The 16,261-nt window shown below is 45.7% G+C and overlaps 1 protein-coding gene across 4 annotated transcripts in view; it reads left to right on the forward strand.

Moving 5' to 3' along the window:
- tjap1 (tight junction associated protein 1 (peripheral)) overlaps nucleotides 1-16,261 on the forward strand; it is a 443,700-nt gene that overhangs the window by 261,793 nt on the left and 165,646 nt on the right. The gene's annotated exons all lie outside the window — the stretch shown is intronic.

Raw genomic sequence — 16,261 nt, forward strand, 5'->3', positions numbered from 1 at the left:
GCGCAAATAGCTGTAAACACGTATAATATAGTCAGGATTATGGAGACATGGCCGCAGGGTGACCAGGGATGGGAACTGAATATCCAGGAGTATCCAGCATTTAGGAAGGACAGACAAAAAGGAAAAGGCGGTGGAGTTGCATTGCTAGTTAAAGAGGAAATTAATGCAATAGTGAGGAAAGATATTAGCTCCAATGATGTGGAATCTATATGGGTAGAGCAGAGAAACACTAAGGGGCAAAAAATATTAGTGGCGGTTATATAGAGACCCCAAACTGTAGTGGTGATGTTGGGAATGGCATTAAACAGGAAATTAGAGATGCATGCAAGAAAGGAACATCTATAATTATAACTATAACTTTAATCTGCACATAGATTGGGCAAATCAAATAAGCAACAATACCATAGAGGATGAATTCATGGAGTGTATATGAGATGGTTTTCTGGACCAATACGTTGAGGAACCAACTAGAGAACAGGCCATCCAATATGGGGTATTGTGTCATGAGAAAGGAATAATTGGCAATCTAATTGTGCGAGGCCCCTTGGGGATGAACGACCATAATATGATAGAATTCTTCATCAAGATGGAGAGTGACGTAGTTGATTCTGAGACTATCTTAATAAAGGAAACTACAATGGTATGAGGCGCGAGTTGGCTACGATGGATTGGGAAACATTACTTAAAGGGATGACAGTGGATAGGCAATGGCAAATGTTCAAAAAGCGCATGGGTGAACTGCAACAATTGTTTATTCCTGTCCGGCGCAAAACTAAAACAGGAAAGGTGGCCAAACCAGAGAAATTAGAGATAGCATCAGGTCCAAGGAAGAGGCTTACAAATTGGCCAGAAAAAACAACAGACCTGAGGATTGGGAGCAGTTTAGAATTCAGCAAAGGAGGACCAAGGGATTGATTAAGAAGGAGAAAATAGAGTACGAGAGTAAGCTTGCGGGGAATATAAAAACTGACTGTAAACGTTTCTATAGGTACGTGAAGAGAAAAAGATTGGTGAAGGCAAATGTACGTCCCTTACAATCAGAAACAGGGGAATTTATAATGGGGAACAAAGAAATGGCTGACCAACTAAATACATACTTTGGCTCTGTCTTCACAAAGGAGGACACAAATAACATGCCAGAAATGTTGGGGAACACAGGGTTTAGTGAGAGGGAGGAACTGAAAGAAATCAGAATTAATAGGGAAATTGATGGTATTGAAGGCCTGATAACCTACATCCCAGAGTACTTAAGGAAGTGGCCCTGGAAATAGTGGATGCATTGGTGGTCATCTTCCGAGATTCTATAGACTCTGAAACAGTTCCTACAGATTGGAGGTTAGCTAATGTAACCCCACTAGTTAAAAAGGGAGGTAGAGAGAAAACAGGGAATCATAGACCAGTCAGCCTGACGTCAGTAGTGGGGAAATTCTAGAGTCCATTATAAAAGATTTAATAGCTGAGCACTTGGAGAACAGTGGCAGAATCAAACAGAGTCAGCATGGATTTAGGAGAGGGAAATCATGCTTGACAAATCTACTGGAATTTTTCAAGGACGTAACTAGTAGAGTTGATATGGGGGAGCCAGAGGATGTGGTTCATTTTGACTTTCAGAAGGCTTTCGACAAAGTTCCACATGAGGGATTAGCATGTAAAATTAAAGCACATGGGATTGGGGATAGTGTATTGAGAGTGATAGAAAACTGATTGGCAGACAGGAAACAAAGAGTAGGAATAAACGGATCTTTTTCCACGTGTCAGACAGTAACTAGTGGGGTACAGTAACTGGTGGGGTTACATTAGCTACCCTCCAATCTGTAGGAACTGTTTCAGAGTCTGTAGAATCTCGGAAGATGACCACCAATGCATCCACTATTTCCAGGGCCACTTCCTTAAGTACTCTGGGATGTAGGTTATCAGGCCTTCAATACCATCAATTTCCCTATTAATTCTGATTTCTTTCAGTTCCTCCCTCTCACTAAACCCTGTGTTCCCCAACATGTCTAGCATGTTATGGTGCTGGGATCCCAGCTATTCACAACTAATGATTTAGATGAGGGAACTAAATGTAATATCTCCAAATTTGCAGATGGCACAAAGCTGGGTGGGAGGGTGAGCTGTGAGGAGGATGCAGAGATGCTTCACTGTGATTTGGACAAGCTGAGTGAGTGGGCAAATGCATGGCAGATGCAGTATAATGTGGATAAATGTGAGGTTATCCACTTCAGAAGCAAAAACAGGAAGGCAGAATATAATCTGAATGGCTATAAATTGAGAGAGGGGAATGTGCAACGAGACCTGGGTGTCCTCGTACACCAGTCCCTGAAGGTAAGCATGCTGGTACAGCAGGTAGTAAAGAAGATAAATGATATGTTGGCCTTCATAGCGAGAGGGTTCGAATACTGGTGCAGGGGTGTCTTGCTGCAATTATATAGGGCCTTGGTGAGATCACACCTGGAATATTGTGTGCAGTTTTGGTTTCCTTATCTGAGGAAGGATGCTCTTGCTATAGAGGGAATGCAGACTGATTCTTGGGATGGCGGGACTGACATATGAGGAGAGATTGAGTTGGTTCGGATTATGTTCGCTGGAATTCAAAAAAGTGAAGGGGGATCTCGTCAAAACCTATAAAATTCTAACTGGACTAGACAGGGTAGATGCAGGACAGATGTTCCCGATGGTGGGGGAGTCCAGATCCAGGGGTCACAGTCTGAGGATACAGGGTAGACCATTTAGGACTGAGATGAGGAGAAATTTCTTTACCCAGAGAGTGGTGAACTTGTGGAATTCACTTCCACAGAAAGTATTGAGGCCAAAACCTTGTGTGCTTTCAAGAAGGAGTTAGATATATACCCTTTGGGGCAAAAGTGATCCAAGGATATGGGAAGAAAGCAGAAGCAGGCTATTGAGTTGGATGATCAGCCATGATCATAATGAATGGCAGAGCAGGCTCGAAGGGCCGAAAGACCTACTCCTCATATTTTCTATGTTTCTATCCATGCTAATATGTTAACCCACACTATGAGCTTTAAATCCATCAAAAAATCCCAATAAATTGGTTAAACATGATTTTCCTTTCACAAAACCATGCTGACTTTTCCCAATTATCTTGAACTTTTCTATGTGCCCTGCTACAACCTCCTTAATGACTGATTCTAACAACTTTCCTACAACAGACGTCAAGCTAACTGGCCTATAGTTTCCTGTTTTCTGCCTAGCTCCCTTTTTGAATGGAGGGGTTATATTCACTACTTTCCAGTCTGATAGAACCTTTTCAGGATCTAGCAAATTTTGGAAAATTGACACCTTACCTCTTAGAATTTATATTGGGACTAAATAGTGAGCATTGGACTAGAAGATGGACAATCCAGTATGTTTAAAGTGAAGAAAGGAGCATGACAAATCTGTGTACTGTCACCAAATGTTTTCAATCTGTACACAGAACAAACAATCAGAGAATTAGATACACTCCCAAGAATAAAAACAGGTAAGAACATGACGAACTTGCAGCATGCTGACGTCACGGCATTGCTTGCAGAATCAGAAGGGGCCCGACAAAATATCATAGACCAAGTAAAATCTATAAGTTTAGAATATGGATTGAGCAGGACCACCGGAAATAAAATGAAACAATGGTGCTTAGAAGGAATATATCAGAAGAAACAAGAGTGAAGATTGAAGTGGATGGTGTCACACTGGAACAAGCAGATAAGTTTGTCTATTTCGGACAACTGATAACAGAAGATGGCAGATGTGGTACCAATATTAGAAGGATAGAGATAGCAAAATTAATTTTGTGAAGATGAAGGATGTGTTAACAACAAGAAAAGTTAAGCTTGTCACGAGGCAAAAAACTCATAAGATGCTACATTCTTCCCATTTTTCTGTATGCCTTTGAAACCTGGACAATAAGTAAAGATCTGTGGAAGAAAATAGAGGCCTTTGAAATGCGGATACTTCAACATATGTTTAAAATTTCACATACAGACCATAAGGCAAATGAAGAGGTGCTTGAAATTGCAAGAGCAAATGATCTCTAAAATGTGTCATCCAAAATAGAAAATGTCTGTATTTTGGCCATTTGATCAGAGCTGAAAAGCTTGAGAGATTTCTTCTAGAGGGTAAAGTGGAGGGCAGCAGAAAGAGGGGTCAGCCTAACCTAGGCATATTTGGACGATGGTCTTCAATACAGTGGATTTGTGAGGAATGCACAAGACAGAGAAGTGTGACATACCATGACAGCGAATCTCCTAGTAGCAATATCTGCCAGCAGCAGCAGCTCCATCTCCATTGCATCTGTTCTGGTGACGTAACCTTCCATACCAGCACTTCTTAATAGATCTTCCTTTTTCCTCAACCAGGGATTCCCAACCACTATGGTTGACAGGTTGGCACTGTGTCCAACCCATTTGCCACACTTCTGCTCCCACCCCTTCCCCTCCCTCCCAGAACTACAATAGGGTTCCCCTTCCACCCCACCAGCCTTCATATTCAAAGGATCATTCTCCACTGTCCCTCCACAACACCATGGTCCATTCCTCAGTCACTCCCAAATCCCCTTTCCTAAGTAAGTGCAGGAGATGAACTGCCTGCCCTTTTATCTCCTCCCTTCTCACATCCAAGGCCCCAAACATCCCTTCCAGGCGAAGCATTGATTTACTTGTACTTGTTTGGTTTTGGTATGCTGTATTTGCTGCTCACAATGTGGTCTCCTCTACGTTGGGAGTCCAAATGCAGACTGGGTGACCGCTTTGCAGAACACCTCTGTTCAGTCCACAAGTCTTGGATTAATGAACCTTTTTGTCATTTAATCTCTCCTGCCCTCCACCCTATCACAGATCTTCCCTTTTGTTCTTTATCCCACCCTTCCTCCTTTCACTTGCTTAGAATCTATTACATATCTGACCTTTCCCAGTCCTGATGAAAAGTTACAAAATACTAATGCTGTTTCTCTCCCCACAGAGACTGCCAGATCTGCTGAATATTTCCACCATCTTCTGTTTTTACATCCTCCTGAAATTTACGACTAATATGCTCATTATTTTCTACATTACCATAAACTTCAAAACTGTACAAATACCCAGGTCTGGATCATTAATATACAATAAAAAAATCAATGGTCTTAACCAATCCCTGGAGAATCCCATTCATGCTTACCTCCACTGAGAAAAATACCTGTTTGCCAATACTGTCTGTCTCCTATTCTTTGGCTAATTTGTATCCAAGTTAGACCATCTCTTCCATTCCATGTGCTTCTCTTTTCTGAATAGGTCTGTAATGTGGCATTTTGTCAAATACCCATATATAGTCCTACTCCACCGTCTTCTTCATCCCTTTCTGTTACTTCATCAAATAACTCAATTAGATTAGTCAGACCAAATTTGCCTTTCACTGATCTGCACTGTTCCTTATTAACCCATGTTTCTCCATTTTGTCTCTAATTTTGTCTGACATTCTTCTAATAGTTTCCCACCACTATGATTGGATAGGTTTGTAGTTACCGGATTTGTTCTACTCCCCTTTTTTTGACCAGACCTGTAACATTTATAATCATTCACTCCTCTGGCACCATTTCGATATTCAAGGAGGATTGAAAGACTGAGGTCCAAGCTTCAGATATTTCTATCCTGGTGTCCCTCGGTCACCAGGATGCTTTTCATCTACAGTGGCCATTCGTCTGCTTTTATACCCATCACTTTGACGGATGAGTGTTCAGCAAAATAAAAAGACAACTTTACAGTCTAGGTTGATGTCACGCCATGTGTGAGGCTAGACCAAGTCTTGATTTGTGTAACTGATTGCAAATACTGCAGATGAAGTCAGTTTTGGAGGGATGGATGGAAGGGATTGGCTTTGCGCCACACCCACTTATCCTTAATGCACTTGACTCTGTTCTTCACAAATCTCGAAATCACTTGATGACAGACTTCTCCACTCAGGTCTGTCCAGAGTTGTCTTTTCCCATGTATTGGGACCAGCTTGCAAGCTCTGAGGTTGGCTTTTAAATGTCTTCATATCTAAGTTTGGGACGCCCTGTGGTGCGGGTTTCCAAGCTCATTTGCCAGTAGGGTACTGCCTTTGGTAAGCAGGAGTCATCAGCGTTTACACAGTGCAGTGTAGCGGTATATCAGGAACAGAATAAAACAGTCCAGATTTATGGGTGTTTACACAGTGCAGTGTAGCGGTATAGCAGGAATAGAATAAATCAGTTCCGATTTATGGGTGTTTACGCAGTGCAGTGTATCGGTATATCAGGAACAGAGTAAACCAGTCCAGATTTATGGGTGTTTACGCAGTGCAGTGTATCGGTATATCAGGAACAGAGTAAACCTGTCCAGCTTTATGGGTGTTTGCACAGTGCAGTGTATTGGTATATCAGGAACAGAGTAAACTTCTATCACTGCTTGTTTGTCCCTACAACCACACCCGCCCCCCACCTCCACCTCTCTGTCTCTCTATCTCTCCACCCCCCACACACACACCTTAAACCAGCTTATATTTCAGCTCTTTCTTGGACTCGAACTCAAGTTCTGTCGAAGGGTCATGAGGACTCGAAACGTCAACTCTTTTCTTCTCCGCCGATGCTGCCAGACCTGCTGAGTTTTTCCAGGTAATTCTGTTTTTGTTACAGAGTCAACCAGTCCAGATTTATGGGTGTTTACACAATGCAGTGTATCGGTATATCAGGAACAGAGTAAACCAGTCCAGATTTATGGGTGTTTACATAATGCAGTGTATCGCTATATCAGGAACAGAGTAAACCAGTCCAGCTTTATGGGTGTTTGCACAGTGCAGTGTATCGGTATATCAGGAACAGAGTAAACCAGTCCAGATTTATGGGTGTTTACACAATGCAGTGTATTGGTATATCAGAAACAGAGTAAACCGGTCCCGATTTATGGGTGTTTACACAGTACAGTGTATCGGTATATCAGGAACAGAGTAAACCAGTGCAGATCTATGGGTATTTAGACAGTTTAGTGCACCAGTATATCAGGAACAAAGTAAATCAGTACGATAAAGGCAAAATACTGTGGTTGCTGGAAATCTGAAACAAAATGCTGGAAAAACTCAGCAGGTCTGATAGCATCTGTGGAGTGAAAGACAGAGTTAACATTTCAAGTCCGTATAGCTCTGCTTCAGAGCTAAAGGGAAGTGGAAATGTGGTGAAATATATGCCGTTTAAGGGGGGTGGAACAGGTGAAGCTGGATAGAAGGCCAGCGATAGGTGCAGGCACAGGAGAGATTGCAAAAGATCTCATAAACAAAAGGTCAAAGGGGTGTTAATAGTGGTGGTATTGGCTAAAGGAGGTGCCAATGGCTTCACTTGTACTTCCCTCACTTTGGTCACATTCGCTGCTCCCAACGCAGTGTCCTCTACATTGGAGAGACCAAACGCAGACTGGATGAACGTTTTGCGGGGCACCTTTGGTCTGTCTGCAATGTCCACCCAGACCTTCATGTATTTCTCTCCACAGATGCTGTCAGACCTGCTGAGATTTTCTGAGCCAATATCCTTCCTTGCTATTGCATTGAGTTCCTCATTTACTAACAGTGCTACCCTATGTCCTTTCCCTATTTGTCTGTCCTTCCTAAATATCGAATACCCCTGGATGTGCATTTCCCATCCTTCGTCACCCTGCAGCCATGCCTCCGTAATTGCAAATATATCATAACCGTTTATATCTATTTGCGCTGTTAATTCATCTACCTTATTGTAAATATTCTGCACATTAAGATACGATGCCTTTAGATTTGTTTTTTTAACCTTGTTAGTCATCTTAGCTTTACTTTGCATTATGACCCCATTTGTTTTTCGAGTTTTGTTTTTTCTGCCATCCACTTTTGCTTCTTATTTTTCTGTCTTTCGTTTCTATCCTTTCGTCCTCCACCTCTGTCTCCCTGCTCAGGTACCCACACCCTTGCCATTCTAGTTTAAACCCTCCCCAACAGCACTAGCAAGCCCCACCCCCCCACCGCCCTGAGGACATTGCCCCGGTCCTGCCCAGCTGTCACTCATCCTGTTTGTACTGGTCCCACCTTCCCCAGAACCAGCTCAAGTGTCCCAAGAATCTGAACCCTCTCCTCTACACCATTTCTTCAGCCACGTTTCATCCAATATATCGTGTTATTTCTACACTCGCTAGCATTGAAATCATGAACCGAGTAAACCAGTCCAGATTTATGGGTGTTTACACAATTCAGTGTATCGGTATATCAAGAACAGAGTAAACCCGTCCCGATTTATGGGTGTTTACACAGTACAGTGTATCAGTATATCAGGAACAAAGTAAACCAGTCCAGATTTATGGGTGTTTACGCAATGCAGTGTATCGGTATATCAGGAACAGAGTAAACCAGTCCAGATTTATGGGTGTTTACACAGTGCAGTGTATCGGTATATCAGGAACAGAGTAAACCAGTCCAGCTTTATGGGTGTTTGCACCGTGTAGTGTATCGGTATATCAGGAACAGAGTAAACCAGTCCAGATTTATGGGTGTTTACACAGTACAGTGTATCGGTATATCAGGAACAGAGTAAACCAGTCCAGCTTTATGGGTGTTTGCACAGTGTAGTGTATTGGTATATCAGGAACAGAGTAAACCAGTCCAGATTTATGGGTGTTTACACAGGGCAGTGTATCGGTATATCAGGAACAGAGTAAACCAGTCCAGATTTATGGGTCTTTACACAACGCAGTGTATCGGTATATCAGGAACAGAGTAAACCAGTCCAGATTTATGGGTGTTTACACAGTGCAGTGTATCGGTATATCAGGAACAGAGTAAACCAGTCCGGCTTTATGGGTGTTTACACAATGCAGTGTTTCGGTATATCAGGAACAGAGTAAACCAGTCCAGATTTATGGGTGTTTACACAGTGCAGTGTATCAGTATATCAGGAACAGAGTAACCCAGTCCAGATTTATGGGTGTTTACGCAGTGCAATGTATCAGTATATCAGAAACAGAGTAAACCAGTCCAGCTTTATGGGTGTTTGCACAGTGTAGTGTATCGCTATATCAGGAACAAAGTAAACCAGTCCAGACTTATGGGTGTTTACACAGTGTAGTGTATCAGTATATCAGGAACAGAGTAAACCAGTCCAGATTTATGGGTGTTTACACAATGCAGTGTATCGGTATATCAGGAACAGAGTAAATCGGTCCAGATTTATGGGTGTTTAAACAGTGCAGTGTATCGGTATATCAGGAACAGAGTAAACCAGTCCAGATTTATGGGTGTTTACACAATGCAGTGTATCGGTATATCAGGAACAGAGTAAATCAGTCCAGATTTATGGGTGTTTAAACAGTGCAGTGTATCGGTATATCAGGAACAAGGTAAACCAGTACAGATTTATGGGTGTTTACACAGTACAGTGTATCAGTATATCAGGAACAGAGTAAACCAGTCCAGATTTATGGGTGTTTACACAGTGCAGTGTATTGGTATATCAGGAACAGAGTAAACCAGTCCAGATTTATGGGTGTTTACACAGTGCAGTGTATCAGTATATCAGGAACAGTGTTTCCTAGGAAATCCTCCACTAAAAGTCTCCAAATTCGCCTAAGCCTTTTATATCTTTATAAGCATTTGTATTCTCATTGTCTGGAAATCTTGCTGCAGCATTCAAGTCCTTGGATTGACAACACCTGGAGCTCTCTCAGCATTTCGGGTATCATATCTAAGCAAGGTGAAAGTGACCTTGGAGCGAATACTTTGTTCATTTCCCAAAATCTTGGTTTGCCTCACAGGTTTCAATATCAAGGAGAGATTACACAAACAATTCACTGGAATTTACAAGGAGTTCTTGGTGCTGTTACGCAGGAATCAAGAGAAACTCTCCACAGGATGGAGCCATACCTAGCACAAAGGAAGATGGCTGTGGTTGTTAGATGTCAGTCATCTCAGCTCCAGGATATCACTGCAGGAGTTCCTCAGGATAGTGTCCTTGGCCCAATCATCTTCAGCTGCTTCATCAATGACCTTCCTTCCAACATAAGGTCAGAAGTGGGGATGTTCGCTGATGATTGCACAATGTTCAGCACCATTCATGACTCCAATGATACTGAAGTCCATGTCCATATGCAGCAAGTCCCGGGCAAAATTCAGGCTTGGGCTCACAATTGGCAAGTTACATTTGTGTTATGCAAGTGCCAGGCAATGACTATCTCCAACAGGAGAGAATATAACCATCTCCGCTTAACATTCAATAGCATTACCATCACTGAACCCCTCACTATCACTACCCTCAGGGTTACCATTTATCAGAAACTGAACTGGACTAACCATATAAATAATGTGGCTAGAAGAGCAGGTCAGAGGCTGAGAATCCTGCGGAGAATAACACTTCCTGAGTGCCCAAAGCCTGTCCAACATCTGTCTACAAGGCACAAGTCAGGATTATGATGGAATACTCTCCACTTGCCTGGATGAGTTCAATAACACTCAAGAAGCTTGACACCATCCAGGACAAAGCAGCCCACTTCTTTGGAACCCTGTCCATCACATTGAAAATCCACTCCCTCCACCACCAGCGCAGGGGGAGGCACAGTGGCATAGTGGTAATGTCACTGGACTGATAATCCAGAGACCCAGACCTATGCTCTGGGAACATGGGTTCAAACCCCGCCACAGTAGTAGGTGGAATTTAAATTCAGTTAATAAAGATATCTGGAATTGAAAGCTTGACTCAGTAATGGTTACTATGAAATTACCATCAATTGTTGTGAAAACCCTTTTGATTCACTAATACCCTTTAGGGGTGGAAATTTGCCATCTTTACCTGACTCCAGATCCATAGTCATGTGCTTGACTGTTAACTGCTCTCTGAAATGACTTAGCGAGCCACTCAGTTCAAGGGCACCTAGGGATAGGCAACAAATGCTGGCCTTCCAGAGTCACCCAAATCCCAAGAAAGAATGCAGGAAAAAGCAGTGTGTACCATCCACTGCAGGAATTCACCAAGGCTCCTTAGTCTACACCTTCCAAACCGATGACCACCTAGAAGAACAAAGACAGCAGACATATGGGAACACCACCACGCAAGTTCCCCTCCAACCCACTCACCGTTCCTTAATTGTCACTGGGTGAAAATCCTGGAACTTCCTTCCTAACAGCACTGTGGGTAACCTACACCACATGGACTACAACGGTTCAAGAAGGCAGCTCACCGCTGAAGGGCAATTAGGGATGGGCAATAAGTACCAGTGACACCCACATCCCGTGAACAAATGAAAAAAATTAGCTCAGCTGTTAGCCATGTCTGTTTTATCTGCTGGAGTGGGCTACAGTGAAAGTACATTAGTACCAATTGACCACTTGTTGATTGACACAGTAATTTCATTTTTCATTGCCGTATCACTCATGTTTGTTCTCTTTTTCTCCTCATGCTGCCGCTGCTGCCCCTGGTGTGTGTCAGGCTTCTATCAGCCAAAGTTGGATCTATGCAGTTGCGTCTTCCTTCTCTCCATTTCTCTGCTTTATAGATACTGATAGTGATGTCATAAAATACCAATAATCTCTCATCTGTTTGCATAACAAATATCATTGTTCCTGTTCAAAGTTAATCCACTCCACATTTTGTCGATGCTACTGATTCCAATTACTGTAGTATTATTGGAGATTGGTAAATCCTGTCTAGTGACCCACATACACTGGAAAGTTCCACTTTCCATTCCTCATCTCAATGAGCTGATTGCTGCTGCAACAATATGAGGGGGACATTATTTGGCCCATGTTCCATTGCTGATGGCTGTCCACTGAGTTCTGCTGGAAAATGTACACATTCACTTCAGCTAGGAATAGCTTTCCACTTGGACCCGATGTGCCTCACAAGCAGATGATGCCTCATTTGTCTCACAACTGTGATTCTGGGGCTATGTGCATCTCTGCAACCGCTTCGGGAAAGGAAGGCGGTTGTGGGTGGGAGGAGGATTTAAAGCTTTGGGTATCCTTGACACTAATACCTTGTCAAGAGGAACAGTTATTAATATGAGAGTGAGCTAAATATCTAACAGTACAAAGATTAATTGCAGATGAAGCAGGAAGAGGAGCTTTAGTGTCTTCCCACCCCTAAATTATACATGGTGTCTGCACCTTGCAGTGATTGCCATAATTATCAACAAAAAAGCTATTCAGACAGTCATTGCACAGATAATTGAATGCCTGGCTCAGTGACGTCAACTAATAAAATGTTGATAACATTATACTGAAATTCTTTAATTAAACCAGCATCATTTTAACAAAAAGAATAGTATCATGACATCCATAGCTCTTTCAAATATTTCTGCAAATTATACTGGGATAAAGTGTGGGGTTAGTATCTAGTTTAATTTTCGATGTCTATTCAATGCTAAGCAGAAAAATCATATCTGTACGTAAGTATGAGTCAAAACATTGGGAAATGAAGTTTTTAAAATTTGATCTAAAGGGATTTGTGATATTGTGCATCAAGGATTTATTCCAGTGCAGAACTTCTATTATAGTGCATGGTCAAGCCCCCCCGCCCCCAACCTTTCCTGTTCTTCCTCCTTTCTCTCCCTTGTTTCAGTTCGTAACTTTTACCATCACCCTCACTCTCCACGATTTCTTTCACCCTCTCCCTCACTCTCTCCATTTCCCCTTTCCCCCACTCCCTCACTCCCTCCATTTCCCCTTTGTCCTCTCCCTCACTCCCTCCATTTCCCTGTTTGCCCCCTCCCTCACTCTCTCCATTTCCCTTTCCCTCTCTCCATCACTCTCTTCATTTCACAATCCCCCTCTCCCTCGCTCTCCCTATTTCCCCTTTTCCCCTCTCCCTCACTCTCTCCATTTCTCCATTACTCCTCTCCCTCTCTCTCACTCCATTTCCCCTTCCTACTTCTCACTCACTCTCTCCATTTGCACTTCTCCCCTCACTCTCTCCATTTCCATTTTCCTCCTTCCCTAACTTTCTCCATTTCTGTTTCCCCCCCTCCCTCACTCTGCGTTTCCCCGTTTCCCCCTCCCTCACTCTGCATTTCCCCTTTTCCCCCTCCCTCACTCTGCATTTCCATTTTCCACCTCCCTAACTTTCTCTGTTTCCCCTTTCCCCTCTCCCTCGATCTCCCCATTTCCCCTTCCCTCCTCACCCTCACTCTCCTCATTTCCCTTTTCCCACTTCTCCCTCACTCTCTCCAGTTGCCCTTACCCCCTCCACTCTCTCCATTTCCACATTCCTCCGCTCCTTCACTCTCCCCATTTCCCCCTTTCCCTCACTCTCCATTTCCTCTCTTCCACTCTCCCGCACTCTCTCCATTTCCCTTTTCCCCCACTCCCACTCCATTTTCCCTGCCCCTCTCCCTCACTCTCTCCATTTGCTCTTTTCCACTCTGCGTCACTCTCCATTTCCCCATTCCCCCTCTCCCTCACTCTCTCCATTTCTCTATTCCTCCTCTCCCTCACTCTCTCCATTTCTCTATTCCTCTTCTCCCTCACTCTCTCCATTTCTCTATTCCTCCTCTCCCTCACTCTCTCCATTTCTCTATTCCTCCTCTCCCTCACTCTCTCCATTTCCTCCTCTCCCTCATTCTCTCCAATTCCATTTTTCCCATCTCCCTCACTCTCTCCATTTCCATTTTCCCTGCCCCCTCACTCACTTCCTCCATTTCCATTTTCCCTGCCCCCTCACTCACTTCCTCCATTTCCATTCTTCCCCTCTCCCTCACCTTCTCCATTTACCTGTTCCTCCTCTCCCTCACTCCCTTCATTTTCCGTTTTTCTCTCTCTCTCTCTCTCTCTCTATTTCCCCATTCCCCTTCTCCCTCACTCTCTCCATTTCCCCATTCCCCCTCTCCCTCATTCTATTCATTTCCCCATTCCCTCTCCCTCACTCTCTACATTTCCCCTTTACCCTTCTCCTCCCTTCCTCCATTGCCCCCCCTCCCTCACTCTAATCTCCATTCCCGTGCCCCTTTGGTCACCCCTCAGCTTGCCCTCCTGCCCTCACCCATCCTCTGCCTGCCTTGCCCCATTACTTTGCCCTCTCCACGCCCCCTCAGTCTCGATTGCCCCTGCCCCAACGCTCTACCAAAATCTGTACCCTCTTTATTCCACCCTCTCTTCTCCCTCTCCTCGCACTCAGTGCCCCCACAACCTTGATAACTGTTCCCTCGCCCCCTCACTCTCCATTCCTCCACCTCCGTGCGCTCCATTCCCCACCCCTCACACTCCATTCCACTGCCTCCTTGCTCTCCATTCCTCCACCCCTCGTTCTCCATTCCTCCACCCCTCGCTCTCCATTCCTCCACCCCTCGCTCTCCATTCCTCCACCCCTCGCTCTCCATTCCTCCACCCCTCGCTCTCCATTCCTCCACCCCTCGCTCTCCATTCCTCCACCCCTCGCTCTCCATTCCTCCACCCCTCGCTCTCCATTCCTCCACCCCTCGCTCTCCATTCCTCCACCCCTCGCTCTCCATTCCCCTCCCCCTCGCAATCCATTGTCCCTACCCCTTGCTCTCCATTTCCCTACCCCTCACTTTCCATTCCCCAGCCCCCTCACTTTCCATTCCCCAGCCCCCTCACACTCCATTCCCCAGCCCCCTTACACTCCATTCCCCTGCCCTCCTCACACTCCATTCCCCTACCACCTCGCGCTGCAAGCCCCTACCGCCTCACACTCCATTCCCCCTCTCCCCCGCACTCCCCTCCGCTGCCCTCCTTGCACTCCATTCCCCTCCCCTCCTCACTCCATTCCCCTGCCCTCCTCGCACTCCATTCCCCTGCCCTCCTCGCACCCCATTCCCCTGCCCTCCTCGCACCCCATTCCCCTGCCCTCCTCGCACTCCATTCCCCTGCCCTCCTCGCACTCCATTCCCCTGCCCTCCTCGCACTCCATTCCCCTGCCCTCCTCACACTCCATTCCCCTACCACCTCGCGCTGCAAGCCCCTACTGCCTCACACTCCATTCCCCCTCTCCCCCGCACTCCCCTCCGCTGCCCTCCTTGCACTCCATTCCCCTCCCCTCCTCACTCCATTCCCCTGCCCTCCTCGCACTCCATTCCCCTGCCCTCCTCACACTCCATTCCCCTGCCCTCCTCGCCCTCCATTCCCCTGCCCTCCTCGCCCTCCATTCCCCTGCCCTCCTCGCCCTCCATTCCCCTGCCCTCCTCGCCCTCCATTCCCCTGCCCTCCTCGCCCTCCATTCCCCTGCCCTCCTCGCACTCCATTCCCCTGCCCTCCTTGCACTCCATCCACCCCCTCGTTCTTCATTCCCCCATCCTTCGCCCTTAATTCTTCTGCCCCCCCCCATACTGTGTTTTCCCGCACCCTCTCTCTCTGTCCTACGCCCCCTCGCACTCCATTCCCCTGCCCCCTCACTCTACATTTCTACACCCTCTCACTCTCCCCTCCCCACCCCCTCGCTCGCCCCTCCCTGCCCCTCTGCTCTCCCCTCCCCCTCCCTCTCACCTCCCCCTCCCTCTCCCCCTCCCTCCCTCGCCCTCCCCTCCCCACCTACCCTCGCTGTCCCCTCCCTCGCTCTCTCTTCCCCCGCACCACCACCCCCTCCCCAGCTCTTCCCTCCTCCACTCCCCCTGCCCTGCTCTCCTCTTCTCCCATCACTCCTCAGTAACCAATGCCTGATATAATTTTCTTTGTGCTATTCCTGGCCACCCCCTGACCCAAGCCCCAGATATCAAGGTTCGCTGTGCCAGCAGGGGCACCTGTGACTTAGGAATCCCACTTGCTATTCTTTAAAACTGAGTACTTCATGGAAAGGGCACTCAGTGGTATCTCTTTCTGTGGAAGGAAGTCGGAGGTGTTAGGCAGTGTACAGATCATCTTTGAAGTTGTGTTTGGTTGGTCAATTAACTTAGCTCCACAATATTTAATGTAAACACTTCTCAGGTGCATATCTGCCAGTCACCACTCTACATATGTTACTGTGAAATTTGGTACAGTCGCACAAACCTGCAGGCTGAATTGGTACAGTCGCACAAACCTGCAGGCTGAAGTGGTACAGTCACACAGGCCTGCAGGCTGAAGTGGTACAGTCACACAGGCCTGCAGGCTGAAGTGGTACAGTCACACAGGCCTGCAGGCTGAAGTGGTACAGTCACACAGGCCTGCAGGCTGAAGTGGTACAGTCACACAGGCCTGCAGGCTGAAGTGGTACAGTCACACAGGCCTGCAGGCTGAAGTGGTACAGTCACACAGGCCTGCAGGCTGAACTGGAACAGTCACACAGGCTGCAGTTGAAAAGGGTTACAGTCACACAGGCTTGCAGGTTGAAGGGTTACAG

Source organism: Carcharodon carcharias, chromosome 5, assembly GCF_017639515.1.
Source record: "Carcharodon carcharias isolate sCarCar2 chromosome 5, sCarCar2.pri, whole genome shotgun sequence".
Classification (NCBI taxonomy): Eukaryota; Metazoa; Chordata; class Chondrichthyes; order Lamniformes; family Lamnidae; genus Carcharodon; species Carcharodon carcharias.